The following is an 18,870-nucleotide window of genomic DNA, read 5'->3' on the forward strand; positions in this document are numbered from 1 at the left end:
ATATGTCAAGAAGATGGACACAAAGCTTATGAATGCCCGAAAAAGACTAAAAACGAAAAAGAAACAAATATATTAAAAATTGCATACGACCTTGGATACGAACCCATAGAAGATTCAGATATAAATTCAGATATAGATATTTATGCATATACAACTGATTCTGATTAAGATGCAGGTACATAATCCTATGGGAAAAGTATTATTGGGACTAGATAACGAGGGAAACCTCATATCTGACCCATCAAAAGTATACAGTGATATGAAAGTATCACCAAAAGCATACATTGGTATGAAAATACCATCTGAAGTAAACAATGATAAAGTATACAGTGATATGAAAATATCACCAAAAGCATACAGTGATATGAATATATCACCAAAAGCATACATTGATATGAAAATTTTCATATCAAACAATTTTAAGCAATTATTCAGGTACCCAAGAGACGCAAATATTCAATCCACAGAAATACTGAAATGGAAGCAATCATGAAGCAAATTAAACACCAGTTCAAACAAAAAGAAGAGCAAGAAGCATCATTAGTCAGACAACTCGAAGCAGTCAGACGAGAAAAAGAACAACTACTACAAACAATACAAATTCTATCATCCCAATCAGTACCTAAAGAAGAAGCAGCTAGCAGTTCAACAACGAAGCAACCAAAAGAAGACATTCAAGAAATTTCATCCGATGATAGTCAGCCACAAACAATGCTCAAGTCAGAAAAACAACCTATAATACAAAATCCAGAAGAATACCCACCACTTCAAGCAGATCAAAATATAAAGAAATGGTACGTAATTTTCAACGGAGAAAACAAAGGAGTATATGACAATTGGGGAATTGCCAGTTCATATATTCTTGGAAGAAATATTATTCACAAAAGTTACAAAACAAAAAATGAAGCAGAAGCCGCATACAACGAAGCATACAAAGCAGTGATAAAAGATAACGTAGAATGTTCAAAAACAGTTCTCCTAACACCACAAAAACCTATAACCAGCTTCACACCACAAAAACCTGTATCCATCCCAAGATCCCTTAACCAATTAAATGCAAAAATTGCCCTTGAATCCATTCTATCAACCAAAGAAAAAGAAGCCATGAAAAAACCATCTGCCAAAAAATTCGCTGAATTATGGGATAGCCTCGTTTCCTACACCGAGGTCCATTCTTTAATGGGCTTTTACCCAGTAGCCAGGCGCCCAGGCCCTAAAGCAGTTTTCCTAGCCGATTTATCAGATCCTATGACTTTATGGGATTATTTTATTCATGGATTCATCGACACTATCTATCTAGAAGGCACCAATTTACACTGCATCAGCGAATTTCCCTCTGCTGTGCAAACTATCATCAGAAATTATAAAATACGCTTTGCAAAACAAGAAAGAGGATTATTCATCAAAATGCATTCTAGCTACCCAATTTTTGGTGAAGATTCTCAACTAATTGTCCCAAGTATTACTTTTGCAAACATGGGAATAAGCAACGGCTCAAAACCAACAAAAGATGATCTACCCCGTGAATCACCAACACAAGAACATCTAATCTTTGCACTTGCCGGTGTTTATTTAGCATCATCACGCATTGGCAACGGTAAAGATCAAAGGTCAAGAATCAGAGTAAATTATGCTAGTAAAACTTTCATCATCTACTCTTTAACAGACAATGAAATCACTCCGGAAGCAATGAAAGCAATCGAAACATTCGAACAACCTTTCGAAAAATTTTCTCATCAACTGGCTGAATTACCCGATGATATCAAGAAACAACTTTGCAAACATATTATGCATGCTCCAAGACACAATTGCAGTCACTGTTCAGAAAACACAGAAGAAACACCATTCATGGAAGATTAACGTCAGCCATGACAAAAGCAAACATTATTCAAAAACATGTCTTTTCGGAGGCGGGAGGAATGACGTAAGCAATGACATAAGAAGCCATTATTGAAGACATGTGGCCTTTCAATATGGAAAGGAATTGTAATTATTTGTCATTTGTCTTTTATAATTATTATTATCAAAAAGTAGTGTCTAGGATGTAACATAAAGTGTATAACCCTCAATAGTCTAGGGGACTATAATGTAAATAGGTTTGTCATATTGCAATCAAACGATTGCAACTCAATTATTGTACTCGGCTCCTTTGAGCCTATAAATAGGGCCTTTGCCCATATGGAATAAACAAGCTAAGTTTGAGTGTTTAAGATTTGAGTTGATCTCAATCTTCTTCTGTTGAAATAGCTCGTCTATTTCTGAATAGCAGAACCATATCCAAACATATCCATATATTTCATATAAACATATCAAACCCAGACAATCAATCCATTCCGACGCATCATTCAGGTACAATTCTATCCTAATCATATTAATTCCGCCATGTTTAAAAATTTGTTTTCAAGTACCTATATTCAAAAAATCATCGTTATTAAAACAATTAAAAATTTATCGAAAGAAGATTTAATATTATAAATATGTCTCAAGATATTCTATTCAATTGTTATATTATTTCTCCATAATAATCTCATTCCGAGTTATTTTAACTATTAATTCTACAAAATTTGAAATTTTTATTAAAATAATACTCGTTCTTAGTAATCAAATTCATGCTTGAAATATATATTTATGTCTAACAAAATTTTGATGAATTGTATTCCTAATAGAAATATTATTTTAAGAATACAACAAATCCAAGAATCTATAAATAATTCTAAGAAAAATCTCAAGGATTCTTACAAACCTAATAATCAAGGTACGATTTTAAACAATAACCATATTCATGATGTTAGATATTTCATAAGAACTAGTATTAAAATCCGTTACAAACAAATACGACGTCTAAAAACAAAACTATTTGTATTCTAAAACATATGTCTTTTAAACACCATTATAATTAACACTACTATTAAATAAATTTTAATCATAACTTTAAATCTAAACGAAACTAAACTATTATTATTATAAAATTATAATCATGAGTTTTTCAAGTCTAGATACAAATAAACAAGAATTAAAATTTTTTCGTAAAACATTGAAACAATCTAAAAAATTTCTTTTAGACTTAAAAATAGATTCTGATATATCAATGATAAATTGTATATCTAATATTGAAGCAATACATATAATAAATAATAGTATAAATTGGAAACAAGAACAAATAAAAAACCTTGAAGATAAAATAACAAAATTAATTTGTTAAATATGATAGAAAAAACAATTACTTCACTAGAAAAAAGAAACTAAAAATTTTTATATATGGAAACTTTACAAGAAAAAGTAGAAACACTAACTAAATTATTTGCAGCGTCGGAATGGATTGATTGTCTGGGTTTGATATGTTTATATGAATATATGGATATGTTTGGATAGGGTTCTGCTATTCAGAAATATACGAGCTATTTCAACAGAAGAAGATTGAGATCAACTCAAATCTTAAACACTCAAACTTAGCTTGTTTATTTCATATGGGCAAAGGCCCTATTTATAGGCTGAAAGGAGCCGAGTACAATAATTGAGTTGCAATCGTTTGATTCTTCCAACCTCTTCTTCTTTTATTCTTTTTTTATTGCTAAAATATTGATTAGAGTAAATTACACGAATGGTCCTTTAAGTTTTCATTTTTTCCTTAAAATAGTCCCTACGAAAGTTTTTTCCCTCAGATGGTACCCAAGGACGAAACCTTAAACGCAAATGGTCCTTGGGTTGGATGACCGTCTAAAGTAACGTTAACATGCCCTCATGTGTCTTGCACATGAGGGTATTTTAGTCATTTCACCTAAACAAGGGCTCCTTCTCCCCCCTTTCTCTCTCTCTCCCTCTCTCTCTCTCTCTCTCTCTCTCTTTCTCTCTCTCGACGTAAGCAATGACATAAGAAGCCATTATTAAAGAAGACACATTATTGAAGACATGTAGCCTTTCAATATGGAAAGGAATTTGTAATTATTATGGTTTTATCTTTTATAATTATTATATGCAAAGTGTCGGTAGCATAGTAAAATAAAGTATGTAAGACCTTCAATACTCTAGGGGGCATTAATGTAAATAGGTTTGTCATATTGCAATCAACCGATTGCAGTTCTATTATTGTACTCGGCTCCTTTGAGCCTATAAATAGGGTCTTTGCCCATATGGAATAAACAAGCTAAGTTTGAGTGTTTAAGATTTGAGTTGTTCTCAATCTTCTTCTGTTGAAATAGCTCGTCTATTTCTGAATAGCAGAACCCTATCCAAACATATCCATATATTCATATAAACATATCAAACCCAGACAATCAATTCATCGTCAATCCATTCCGACGCATCATTCAGGTATATTCTGTCTTAATTTTACTAATTCCGCCATGTTTTTCAATTTGGTATCAGAGCTAAGTAACGTTCTTATTATTCTTATTACTAGTTTGCATATTCAATATATCGTTAATAAGAATATATGCATATGCAGCATCATAAACATGATAAGCATCATAAACATGATAAACATCATAAACATGAAAATAAATAATTATTATTTTTAAGTACCCATATTCAAAAAATCATCGTTATTAAAACAATTAAAAATTATCGAAAGAAGATTTAATATCATAAATATGTCTCAAGATATTCTATTCAATTGTTATATTATTTCTCCATGATAATCTCATTCCGAGTTATTCTAACTATTAATTCTACAAAATTTGAAATTTTTATTAAAATAATACTCGTTCTTAATAATCAAATTAATCAAATTCATGCTTGAAATATATATTTATGTCTAACATATCAATGATAAATTGTATATCTAATATTAAAATAATATTAAAATAATACTCGTTCTTAATAATCAAATTCTAGTAATACTTTTTCCATAGGATTATGTACCTGCATCTGAATCAGAATCAGTTGTATATGCATAAATATCTATATCTGAATTTATATCTGAATCTTCTATGGGTTCGTATCCAAGGTCGTATGCAATTTTTAATATATTTGTTTCTTTTTCTTTTTTAGTCTTTTTCGGGCATTCATAAGCTTTGTGTCCTTCTTCTTGACATATCCAACATTTACAGTCTTTTTTATTCGATGGGCAATAATTTGTTTTGGATTGATATTTTTGTTTATATTGTTTTCTATTTCGGAAATATTTTCTTTCCCCTTGTTTATAATATTCTTTATATTTGGGTTTATAAGTTTGTTTTTTCCAAATTTTCTTTTTACTTTGTTGTTTTTCTTTACAACCATATTGATTTACTTTGTTAGAAAGGATGTCACAACATAAATCTATTTTTGCATCTTGTGCTGTTTTTTGTTCTAAACATTTTTTCTGCATCCATGCTTTTAATATGCTTATTCGTGCTCCTAAGGTGTCTGCAACTTTATTTTGTTGTAATGCTTCTTGGAAATCTTTTATTACACTTTGGCTTACTAATGATGGTAATTTTTGATAGAACATATCTAATGCTGCTTTTTTTCTAATGGAATCTAAATTATAATAATGTTCAGAATATTCACATATAAATGGTTCTAAATAACACATATTACAAATTCGTAAATTAGTTAAATGCCATAGTGATTGTAATTGAAAAGCTTCTTTTGATATTTTATCTTCAATTTGTTTTCCTATGAATTCCTGAATAAGACGGCTTAATACATTTTTAAATGTTTCCATAGCATCAGTGGTGGCTATCATCATTGTTTCGGTTTCATCAAGAGATGAAAGGAAACGATATGCGTTACCTTGTGTTTTATGAATGATATAATTAAGAAAATGTTTTGGGTGTAAATTTCTTAATTCTTCGGTTAACTGAATTTGTACTCCCATTTTATTACTCCATTCTTGAATTTTTGCTTCAGGATTTTGGTCACAATCAATAAAAAGAATATCTGAATTTGTTGGAAATGTAAATAATTTAGGTATGTATTGAGGAGGTATTTTTTCCCATTTGTTTTGTTTATTTTTAACCATTCCTTGTCTATATAAAAAATTTTCTTCTAATGAAGGTGGTCCATAAATATATTGACTTTGATAATCATCTTCAACATATGCTTGTTTTCGTTTTAATCCAAAATTGTTTTGTGAATCTCTATATGGATTTGAATAAGGGTTTTCATCATCTGAAGAAAAATCATATATTACTTCTGCGTCATTATCATCTGAATTATTTTCTATTTCTATATTATTTTCTTGAGTTTCAGATGGAATTTCTAGTGCTGCAAATAATTTAGTTAGTGTTTCTACTTTTTCTTGTAAAGTTTCCATATATTGTGTGTATTAAAAATAAAATTTTTAGTTTCTTTTTTCTAGTGAAGTAGTTGTTTTTTCTATCATATTTAACAAATTAATTTTGTTATTTTATCTTCAAGGTTTTTTATTTGTTCTTGTTTCCAATTTATACTATTATTTATTATATGTATTGCTTCAATATTAGATATACAATTTATCATTGATATGTCAGAATCTATTTTTAAGTCTAAAAGAAATTTTTTAGATTGTTTCAATGTTTTACGAAAAAATTTTAATTCTTGTTTATTTGTATCTAGGCTTGAAAAACTCATGATTATAATTTTATAATAATAATGGTTTAGTTTCCTTTTGGCTTTAAAGTTACGATTAAAATTTATTTAATAGTAGTGTTAATTATAATAGTGTTTAAAAGACATATGTTTTAGAATACAAATAGTTTTGTTTTTAGACGTCGTATTTGCTTGTAACGGATTTTAATACTAGTTCTTATGAAATATCTAACATCATGAATATGGTTATTGTTTAAAATCGTACCTTGATTATTAGGTTTGTAAGAATCCTTGAGATTTTTCTTAGAATTATTTATAGATTCTTGGATTTGCTGTATTCTTAAAATAATATTTTTATTAGGAATACAATTCATCAAAATTTTGTTAGAGATAAATATATATTTCAAGCATGAATTTGATTATTAAAAACGAGTATTATTTTAATAAAAATTTCAAATTTTGTAGAATTAATAGTTAGAATAACTCGAAATGATACTATCATGAAGAAATAAAAGTGATTTAACAATTGAAAATATCTTGAGACATATTTATGGTATTAAATCTTCTTATGATAAATATTTTAATTGTTGATAACTTTTTTAAATATGAATATTTAAAAACAGTGGTTATTCATTATCATGTTTATGATGCTGCATATGCATATATTCTTATTAACGATAGATTGAATATGCAAACTAATAATAAGAATAATAAGAACGTTACTTAGCGCTGATACCAAATTGAAAAACATGGCGGAATTAATAAAATTAAGACAGAATATACCTGAATGATGCGTCGGAATGGATTGACGATGGATTGATTGTCTGGGTTTGATATGTTGATATGAATATATGGATATGTTTGGATAGGGTTATGCTATTCAGAAATAGACGAACTATTTCAACAGAAGAAGATTGAGAACAACTCAAATCTTAAAACACTCAAACTTAGCTTGTTTATTCCATATGGGCAAATGCCCTATTTATAGGCTCAAAGGAGCCGAGTACAATAATAGAACTGCAATCGGTTGATTGCAATATGACAAACCTATTTACATTAATGCCCCTAGAGTATTGAAGGTCTTACATACTTTATTTTACTATGCTACCGACACTTTGCATATAATAATTATAAAAGACAAAACCATAAATAATTACAAATTCCTTTCCATATTGAAAGGCCACATGTCTTCAATAATATGTCTTCTTTAATAATGGCTTCTTATGTCATTGCTTACGTCATTCTAAAGCTAGGTTTCCCTTGATTTCTTATGCCCCAAAACCCATTTAGATTCTATATGAGAAACTATTTCTTTGCCGTAAGAACCTCATCTAATCACTGTTATTCATGGAATATAGTCAATCACTTTCCAAAAAAACATATACATATAATATAAAGATGTCAAACATAAGTTAACAAATTGGAAGAGGAAAACCATTCCAACTTTCAAGACACTCCAACAATGGATCAATCACTAGCCCTTTGCATACCACTGTAAACACCTTATCAAGCTCTTATCCTGGTGAAGTAACCTTCTCCCCTGTCAAATACCCTGTTCCAAGTTCTTCCTTCACGTTGTTCTTCAATATGGCTTACAGATTCTCCTCCAAATATCAACAACTTCAGAAGTTTTCCAGGAAGAAATTAACCCTAGAGAGTTTACGTCTTGGTTGTGTTGTTCAATGCTGTGGACATGGTTAGTTACAGGGTTGGCAATAAACTGGAGCTTCGAGCAATACGAAGCCATTGCAATTTCAGCACCTTTGAACCCGTAATCCAAACTTGGATTCCGACCACTGGAGAGATTGGAGGGTATTCCGTTGTTGTAGAAGTCATTTACAAGCTCTGAGAATTGGGAAAACATGAGTCTCCCTATCGCAGCAATGACCAAACGAGTGTTGTCCATGGAAACTCCGATTGGGTTTCCTTGGAAGTTACCATCATGTAAGGCCTTGTTTCAGGAAACATCGATCAGAGGGTTTTCGTTAACAGAGTTGATTTCTCTTTGGATCATTTTAATTGATGATCGGATGACCTCGATTTGTAGGCCGAGCCATTGAGGCGATGTTCTCAAAACATACTGATCTTGTTTAGGTTTCTGTAAAGGGTCCATTTCATGGACCTTCTATGCAGCTTTAACGTAACCAGATCCATCCAAAACGTACTCCGTTATTGCTGCAACTTCAATTTGGTCTGGGTGATGCTTTAATTTGTGTCTCAAGTGGTCTGTGAACTCCAGCTTCCCTTGCATAACATCTGCGAAAATGGCGGACATAACTTCTGACAACAAAGAAAGAGCGTTGGCTTTAAATTGAACCATGGAGGCAATGCCAGATCCCACGGTTGTGCCATTAACAAATGCTAGACCTTCTTTCGGTTGAAGCTCAAAGAACCCACCATCGACACCAGCTAGACTGAAGGCCTTTTCGGCATTTAAGATTTCTCCGTTGGGGTCGACAGCTTTGTAGTTGGGGCAACTGGTGAGAAGTCCGGCGATGTAAGAACGGTATGGAAATTAGAAAGGGGAAGAAGATGATGTGGGGTCTAGGAGAGAGAGAGGTGGGGCCCTAATTTAGGTGGAATGACTAAAATACCCTCATGTGCAAGGCACATGGGGGCATGTTAACGTTGTTTTAGACGACATCCAACCAATGACCGTTTACGTTTAAGGTTAGGTCTGTAGGTACCATATGAGGGAAAAACCTTTCGTAAGGACTATTTCAGGGAAACAATAAAAACTTAAAGGACAATTCGTGTAATTTAGTCTGTTGATTATATATTGTTAAAATCTTATCTCACATTTTTTTCCTTTTTTTTTATTCTTGTTGAATTTTTTTCTTTTTTTTATATTGAATAATAATAAATTGTTGATGAAATATCATTATTTTATGCTAAAATATCATTATTTTTTGTTAAAATATCATTATTTTTTGCTGAAATATCATAAATTCTTCCCAAAATGTCATATATTATTATATTTTCGGTATTAAAAAACTATTTTCGGATTATAAAATCAGTTTATTTTAATTTTTTAATATTTGCACCAACATGCAGATGTTAAAAAAACAAACACACTTCTTATTACAGTCTGCAGCCGTTTGGTCCACCTCTTCTACTGCAGAGGGTTGCAGAGGTGGTCCGCAGATTTTATGGATTTTTGCTTCAAAAAAACAAACAACACCTTAGTATCTGTTAAATCATTGAGTACGGATCTAGAGAAAAGTAAGAGTTCGGGGTTGAGACTAGAGTGTGAGGAAGGGAAAGAGTGATAAATTGGATTGAAGGAACTATGCAAGAAATCTGTAATTGTGATATGCAAGATTATTTATTTATTTATTTACTTTTTTTGTATTTATTAATTAATTAATTAATTTGTTTGTATTTGGTAGATTAAATAGATGTATTTGTGTGTGTATTAACATGTATTTGTATATGTATTGAGTGATGTGGTAGAAAATGCAAGTTAGATGTTATAGTAATATTGTTGAATGTTTAAATTCTATTATGCTTGACTCAAAGTGCCAAAAGTATAATGTTATATTTGAATATCTAAAATGATGATATTTTCTAACTTCCTTGATTCGTGTGCCTTTAATCTGGATATCAATTAATTTTTCTGAAAATGACAAATGATAATCTTGGTTATAAGGTTTCTAAAAAGTCAGACGAATATTAAATCCGATAAGTAGAACTCCGGCAAAATCTATTTAAAGTTTCGTGAATAATAAACCTGAAAACGTCTGATTTTTCACTCTATATACATATTTTTACTAAAAATATTTCAAACATAAAATTGAATATAACGTTATAGTCTGAATTCAAAAATGCTTTCGGAATTCCCATGTGAGGGGTGCAAGACTCTCAACGGATAAAAACAATTTTAGTGATTTTAAGAAAATCAGTATTACATTGGTTTTGGATTCTTAAATCGGTCGAATCTTTTACATACGAACTCCGTTTTGGAAGTTCTTTATATTTTCGGAATCAGGGAAACATGTACTACGAGACTAGAGTGTTTGTATTGCTCAAAACTGCTTAATACAAAATTTCAGTTTTTCAGTCGCGTTAACTAAGGTTGTAGTTTGAGCTGTTTGATCTGTTTGTCAGATTACATATTTGGAAGTAAGATACCATTTGATACCTTATAATTGTTGTAATAACTCATTGATTTATATTAGATTCACTAAAACTCAATGAGTCAAATTTTCAAGAGACTTACTATGAACTTGGCCGTTCACAGTCTTTGACCTAAATTCCGGGATGTCACATTACCTCCCCGTTAAAGGAATTTCGTCCTGAAATTATTTTGTTCTAGAATATTTTGTTCCATTATCATTTTGTTCTACTAGTATTTCATTCCAGTAGTGGAGGGAGCACCGCTAAAAAATTGTGGATACTTTTGTTTGGTTTGATCCTTACGTTTCCATGTAAACTCCGGCTCTCTACGAGAGTTCTTTTGGACCTCTACTATAGGTACGAGGCTTTGTTTGAATCTTTTGATTTCTCGATCCATGATCTCTACCGGTTCCTGCACGAAGTATAGTCTGGTGTTGACCTGGATTTCATCGAGAGGAATGACAACAGTTTGATTAGAGAGACACTTTTGATATTATATACGTGGGAGGTGTCGTGATCTTTGTCGAGTTCTTGAGGTAACTTGAGTTTGTAGGCCACCAGACCAACCCTTGCAATGATTTCAAGAGGTCTGATGTAATAGGGTTTTAGTTTACATTGTTTTCAAAATCTAATGACACATTTCTATATTGTGACCTTTAGTAGGACACGGTCTTTTACTTTGAATTTTTAAGGGTTTGCGTCTTGCGTCAGTGTAGTTTTTCTGACGACTACGTGTTGTCTTTATTCGTTCCTTTACATGAACTATCTTCTATGTTGTTTCATGAATAATCTCAGGTCTAGTGAGTAGAGTATGTACAACATGCGTTTAGGCTAACTAGGTATCTCTAACTTCTGCACAACATATTGGAGAACAACACTTTTGTCTATACAAGGACTCAAATGGAGCGGCCTTTATGCTAGGATGATAACTATTACTATATGAGAACTCAACTAGTGGTGAGTGAGTATCCTTTGCATTACCGACGTCTGTCGCACAAGCGCGGAGCATGTCTCCTAGAGTTTATATTGTTCTTTTTCTATGTCCATATGTTTGAGGATGGTATGTTGTATTCATATCGAGTTTGGTTCATAGGAACCTTTACAGTGATTGCCAAAATTTGGAAGTGAATCTGCTATCTCGGTCCGAGATAATAGTTATTGGCACATAACGCAGTTTGACTATCTCTTTGAGATAGTTCCTGGTAGGTTTCTCCATCTTGTCAGATTCTTTGATGGTTAAGGAAAGGGGTAGACTTGGTTAAATGGTCAGTCAGTAACCAAATGGTGTCATAACCGTTTAAAGTTCTTGGCAGCTTCATTATAAAGTCCATGGTCATCTATTCTTATTTCCACTCCGGGACTGACGGTTGTTGTATTAGACCAGACGACTCCTGGTACTCTGATTTGACTTTGGAGTAAGTCAAGCATTTACTGACATAGGTGGAAATATATGCCTTTAGGTTGGGCCACCAATATAACTTCTTGAGATCGAGATACACCTTATTTAATCCGAGATGTATTGAATACCTTGAATTGAGAGTTTCGTCTAAAACTAGACTCCTGACTTCACCAAACTTTGGGGTCCAAATTCGGTTCATGAAATATCGTGTTCCGTATTCCTTGAGGTCGAACCGTTTGTCCATTCCTCAAAGGTTTTTCTTCGACGATATCCTTGGTTTTGAGTACTTCTGGTTGAACATCTCGAATTTGGGTGGTGAGATTGGAGTGGGTGGTTAGTGTTAGAGCTATTACACGAAGAGCTTTGCTCATTCTTTCCTTCTTAAAGCATCTGCCATGACATTTGCTTTACCATGATGATAATGAATTTCGTATTCAAAATCATTTAGAAATTCAACAATCCTTCGGGGTCTCATAATGAGCTCTTTCTAATCGAATATGCGTTGGAGGCTTTAGTGGTTGGTGAACACGACACACTTCGTTCCGTAGAGGCAGTGTTTCTAAATCTTTGAGATAAACACTACAACTCCCAACTCTATGTCGTGGGTAATGTAGTTGGTCTTTTTTGGCTTGAGTTATCTGGATGCATATGTAATGACTTTATTCATTTGCATCGGCACACATCCTAACCCTTGGTGAACGGCATTGCAGATTACTACAAAGTCTTCTGTTCCTTCTGGAGAGACAAAATTGGTGCACTGCACAACATTTGTTTCAATTTTTGGAAGGCATACTCTTGTCTATCTCCCTAATCGAATTTTATGTCCTTCTGGTTTAGAGTGGTGAGGGGCTCAACTATCTTGGAGAAGTTCTCGATGAATCTCCGCTAATAGCCTGCAAGCCCTAGGAATTGGCGTACTTTGTTTGGTCTCATTGGTCAGTTTGAATGGCATAAACAGAAACTTGTAGTGACCGTACCGAGTCCTGGATGTCTTCTTTGGAATTTATGCTTCATGGACTCTAATTTGATGATATCCGAATCTTAGATTGATCTTTGAGCAGTAACGGGATCATTGTAGTTGGTCGAACAGGTCATCGATCTTCAGGAGTGGATATTGGTTCTTGATGGAGAGTTTGTTCAACTCTCGATAGTCGATGCACGTCCTGAACGATCCATCCTTCTTGTTGACAACAATACCGGAGCTCCTCATGGAGAGAAGCTTGACCAGATAAAGTCTTTGTCGAGAAGTTCTTGGAGTTGACCGGATAGTTCTTGCATTTCCGATGGAGCCAGACGATAAGGAGATCTTGTCACTGGTGCTACACCCGGGATTAGGTTGATTTGGAATTTGACTTGTCTGATTGGAGGTACTCTAGGAAATACATCTGGGTAACCGCACACTTGGAAAATGTCTTTGATTTCCTTACCTTTGTCGTGCATATCCACCACGTGGGCTAAGAAAGTGGAGCATCTCTTCTATAAACACATTGCCTTCATGCAAGAGATGACTCTTAGATTCTTTCCTGATTTATCTCCATAAATCACGATAGTTTCATTGTTGGGTAAAAGTAGTCAGATGGCTTTTTTGTAACACAAGATCTCTGCTCACCAATCCATTCCGATGATTACATCGAAACTTCCAATGGTCATAGGTATTAGGTTGACGTGAAAGACGTGGTTATTCAGGGCCTTTCTGCAAAACTTAGAGGTGTGACCTCTTAAGTTATAGATGTTACAGACCATGCAATTTCCGACACGGTGAAAATTACACTTGGTATGGTGGGGTAACGTCCTAGAGTAGGGCTTCGATTGAGTGGGAGTGTTTGTGATTACGGCGTACACAACCATAGGTTTTGGATTGGGTTTGCGATGTTTGAAGTTCTCCTTTGACTTGTCATGGAACTTCCTTTTTGTACTCGCAACTTGGTTCCTTTTAGTTTGTGGGGTTATAGAACCCTGACGGATACGCCGTTCAGTCAATTGATAGATCAATTGCTTAGCACTATCAAAGGTTGTATGTCTAGATGCAGTAACTAAACCTTGAACTGGTGAAGCGAATCCCCAAGTGTACCTTTCGGTATTTTTGTATTCAGGGTTCACCATTCCTGGGTAAGGTTTGTGAGGTTCTTAAATTGGGAGGTATAAGCAATCACATCCGATCCTTTCATGGTAAGGTTCCAAAATACAGAGAGTGATCGATTCTAGAAATCCTAAAGATTTCTAAATTATATAGAGTGAATCGAAATCATACCGATTTCAAATGATGGAGAGAGAATTTTGGAGATTACTGAATGGTCTGTTGGAAACTATGCGTTTACTCAAACTAGGAAAATCTAAACGTTATCCCAGATTTTTAAGTATTTTAAAATGTATATGTTGTTTTGGGGTTGATATAAGGTTTCTAAGGTACTAGGTTCTTGCAGCGAGTCTTGAGAACATCCTTCAAACTCTAAAACTTTCAACCATTGTACTCTGTCAAACTCCTTGCTCAAGGTTGGTTGTTCACTGGCCTGACCATAAATAACATAGGCGTACGTTCCAGGTTTATTTATGGTATGGCTTATGTACGGTACTGACCTTAATTGAGGCGTTTGACCTAAAGGGTTGAGTTGGTAGTTTTATTTGGAGGTATGTTAGAATTTTATTAAGTGTTCTCATCGCGGGTTAGCGTATATATAACTCTTATATATTATTGTTAGTGGGGTTTGCAGTAGTATTAAATTTTGTTTTGTACTCCAAGACTACCAAGCACAGACGGGGGCAAGAGAAGAAACACCGGAGGGTAGGACCATTTTAGCAATTAATCTGTTCTGAAATCCAACAACCCAAGCGACATTTCAAATCAGATTCCCATACCGTAAGTAGCCAAGAAGTAGTGTAATTAGTATGAATAATACTTTTATTGAAAGCTAGTTGCTATAGTTGTATTCCTCTTTCGAGGATACGAGTTCTCTATAGCCAATTTAACTCTGATACCAATCTATCACACCCCCGGCCGAGGCGGCGGAACATGCCGGGCTGTGCGACTAAGTTCATGGATCACAGACAAATTGAATATATAGCACAAGTACAACAACAAACAAAATAGCATTCATGTTCCATCTTGATATTTGAATACAAGGTTTTTACAAATAATAATAATACATGAATTGCCTTAACAGATAGGCATATAATACGACTGCAAGTAAACTTGGTCACCTGTAATCCAATCTGTCTTGAATGTCTATTTAGTAGTTTCCTGAGAATACATGTAGTTTTGAGGGTCAACTCAAGGTTGGTGAGTGTTACAGGTTTTTTGCTAACGCAATAATACTTTTAATAAGTCTAAAAAGTATTATCTTTGTATTTATAACAATAGTTAAAAAAGTGTTTGCAATAAGTCTTTAAAAGCCAAAAAGTATCTTTATAAGTAAATCCATGCTTTTAAAGAAAACATGTTTGTAATAACTCCTTGAAAGTCAAAATGTACCCATTGTATAAGTAACCACTATACTTAAAAATAGTTCTGAAAGCAACCAAACCTATAGTTAATAGTGAAAAATTGAGAGAGATTCGTGTTAAGCTTCTAAGTTTGTCATTTGTAGAGAAAATAAAGAGATAAATTTTAAAGAGACAAAAGTAGGAGGTTGAGTGAATGGGAAGTGAAAATGATTGACTTTGGGAGGAGAAATGAGGGGAGAGAGAGGGAATCCAAAATTTGAAGAGGAGAGAGGATATTTGATTTTTTTAAAATTAATTCCTTAAGTTTTATAAAATTTCTTTCAATTTATATAAAATGTGTATTTTATATAAATTTTGTTCATTACTCTTGGATTTTTAGCTTATAAATGTAAGGTTAATGTTAATGAATTAAATTAATTTCCTTGATTATATTTCCACATTTTAAAGTTATTAATTTGATATTATAGTATTTATAAAAACTTTTATGAGATTTTAATATAAAACTTCATAAATTGAAGTTTTTAGGACTTTTAGGGTTTTAAGGAATTTTGTAAAACCTTGGATATCAAAATTAATTGAATTTTGAGACTTCAAACTATTTTAGTGTTTCATAACTCTTCTTCAAGTTACAAATAATGTTTGTAATTTATTTTTATTGGTTTATTGGCATTTCTATGTAGTGATTCTGAGATTCAAGTGAATTTGATGAATGAAGTATACTAGTCCTAGTTTCAACTTTGACTTAAGTTTCTATGAGACTTTGACCTAATTTATGCTTCTAGGTCAAGTGCATGATGTGTCTCATGATTCATGCAAAGATGTTCAATTCAAGGAATGACCCGAATATGGATAATCATTACAGTTAAGTAGTTGTAGAATTCACATACCAATGTGAAATCTAAGTACACTATTCTTCGATTCTACTTGTTTCCAAGTTTCTAGTAGGTTATAACATAGCTCCTAGTTACAAAGTCTAGTATGTGTCGTGCCTATATGTGCAACTAAGTTTATTCATATCTAGAACTGTCTCAAATTTTGACGGTTGTCACAGTCTCCTCGGGTTGAAAGAATTTTTTCCCGAAATTCAATATATATATATATATATATATATATATATATATGTGTGTGTGTGTGTGTATGTGTGTTAGACTATTTAATCCATTTTGCATCTCAGAATCGGTAGTACTTTTCCATTTTTGAGATAGTTTCTTCTCCAGTTTCATCCTCGCCTAGAACAACAGCTCAAAAAGGTTAGCTCTGTTACTTCTTATGCATCTATACAATTCTGCTTTGTCATCTAAATCATTCACATAATCCATTCTATCTCTATGTGTTCATATCTCTCTGCAAACTATATTCTAATGGGTTTGTATGCTTTAAAGATACTGATATGTAGTAATTTAATGAACTCAATGACTGATAGGTTGAATATGTGATAAAAGCAAATGGTATTTCTAAGATACTGATATGCAGAATTAATGTATATGTATAATGGTAAGTTCAATAAAAGATTGAATTTCACTATGCTGAAATACATACCACTATGCTCTTTTTTTCTATGGGTATATAAGTCTTTTAAATGTAATCATATGTTTACAGTACGTTGGAAGAATGGTGTGAATTACAATTATAACCACCAAATTTTGAATATCGTTTTGCATATATATCTTTGAATTTATACGATTTCATCGAATGATGATGATCATGCACGAGTTCTTCTGTTTCATCATAAATCCTGTCTATTACCCATCTACTGGATCCATGGCCATGTTCATGGATATGGTCCCTTATTTTAGTGTAAATTTACTAAATTAATATTCATGTTGTTGTTACTGTGCCATTTGCTATTACTGTGATATTTTTTATTACTGTTTAGGCATAGAGAAAATATTTCAAACACTAATTTAGATGGTAATTGTAAAGCCGCCAAAGGACCGAATACTCGTTGTGTATTCTGCTTAGATCAAGAACCGATATTCATAGTATGAGTTTCACCGCCTCCCTCGACTAACACGATTTTGTTTTCCTTTTTATGCCCTTTCTTTACATAAACGTTTTTTTTTTCAATTTAAAATTAATTTTACATAAATATACATTTTTATCTAAATTTACCTAACTATATATCACGAAAATGCTAATTATTTTATCTATATTTGGAGAATTATTATAAGTAAAAACTTAACAATTATGATAATACGTATCTGAAATAATAAAAAGAATAAGAACTTAGGAAATATTAAAAAAAAAAATATTTGATATAAATATAATTATCATCATTAGTAACTTATAAACTAAACTTATTATTGATGGGTTTTGAGCATAACAACAATTCCTATGTGTACATACAACAATTCCTAGGATGTAACTATAATTTTCAAAATCAACATAATACTAGGGTTAGTGTAACATCCATAAAATTCACAAAAATTTAAAACTTTTTAAACAATCCAAAACCATTATTTATTACAAAATGTTTTAAAAATAGTTCCATATCAGTGTATCCCAGAAATCCAAATCAAAATATGAGGAAGTGTACGTAGGGGTGGAATTGGTACGGTACCAATTCATTTTTCTCTAAACCGTGTACTGTACCAACTATAATTGGTATAAAAAATTTCTATCGGTACCGTACCAAGTATACTTGGTACTAATTTATTTGGCTACCAACATGTTTGGTTGGTACAAATTGGTAATGGTATATACCAACTTCTTTTAATTTTCTATTGTAACATTTAAAAATAAGCAAAGACATCGGGATTTTGATGTTTAGTATATAAATTAGTTACGTAGTTCTTTTTGTTTACAAAAGAATTCTACTAAAATAAAGATATCGGGATTTTAATGTTTAGTATAGAAATTAGTTACGTAGTTCTTTTTGTTTACAAAAGAATTATACTAAAGTAACGTTTTAATTTTGTGCTTTAACGTGGTAATAACTATCGACTAATACAATCAAATGACTAATATACTGTTATTAAAACTAAACACTAAACACAATTAATAGTTGAAATATACGATTTCATGTGTGTGTATATATATATATATATATATATATATATATATATATATATATATATATATAATAATAATAAATTGGTTGGTACGGTATTACCATGGTATTCAAATTTTTGTACAATTACCGTACCAACATTGATCAATTGGTACGGTACTACCAACCAAACATGTTGGCTACCAAATATATTGGCTATCAAGTTTATTGGTTCGGTTGGTAACATGTTGGTTGGTTTTCCATGGTAAAATTTTGCCAGCCCTAAGTGTACGGTCACGCCTTCTCATTCCCGCTATCATCAGAAGTACCTGAAACAAAACTCATAAATGTAAGCTTGAAGGCTTAGTGAGTTACCCGAAAATATCAACACCATACAAACCAGAACAATATCATATAAAAAAGTATGCATACT

General features: G+C 32.3%; 2 pseudogenes; both read right to left on the minus strand.

The window, feature by feature from the left end:
* Window positions 1–7,577: 7,577 nt before the first annotated feature.
* On the minus strand, window positions 7,578–9,046 carry LOC145167478 (phenylalanine ammonia-lyase-like; annotated as a pseudogene).
* On the minus strand, window positions 8,618–12,251 carry LOC145164813 (phenylalanine ammonia-lyase pseudogene; annotated as a pseudogene).
* Between the last annotated feature and the right edge of the window lie 6,619 nt (window positions 12,252–18,870).

The sequence above is a fragment of the Lactuca virosa genome, chromosome 3 (genome assembly GCF_052849685.1).
Source record: "Lactuca virosa cultivar CGN04683 chromosome 3, Lactuca_virosa_CGN04683_v6, whole genome shotgun sequence".
NCBI classification, from domain to species: Eukaryota; Viridiplantae; Streptophyta; class Magnoliopsida; order Asterales; family Asteraceae; genus Lactuca; species Lactuca virosa.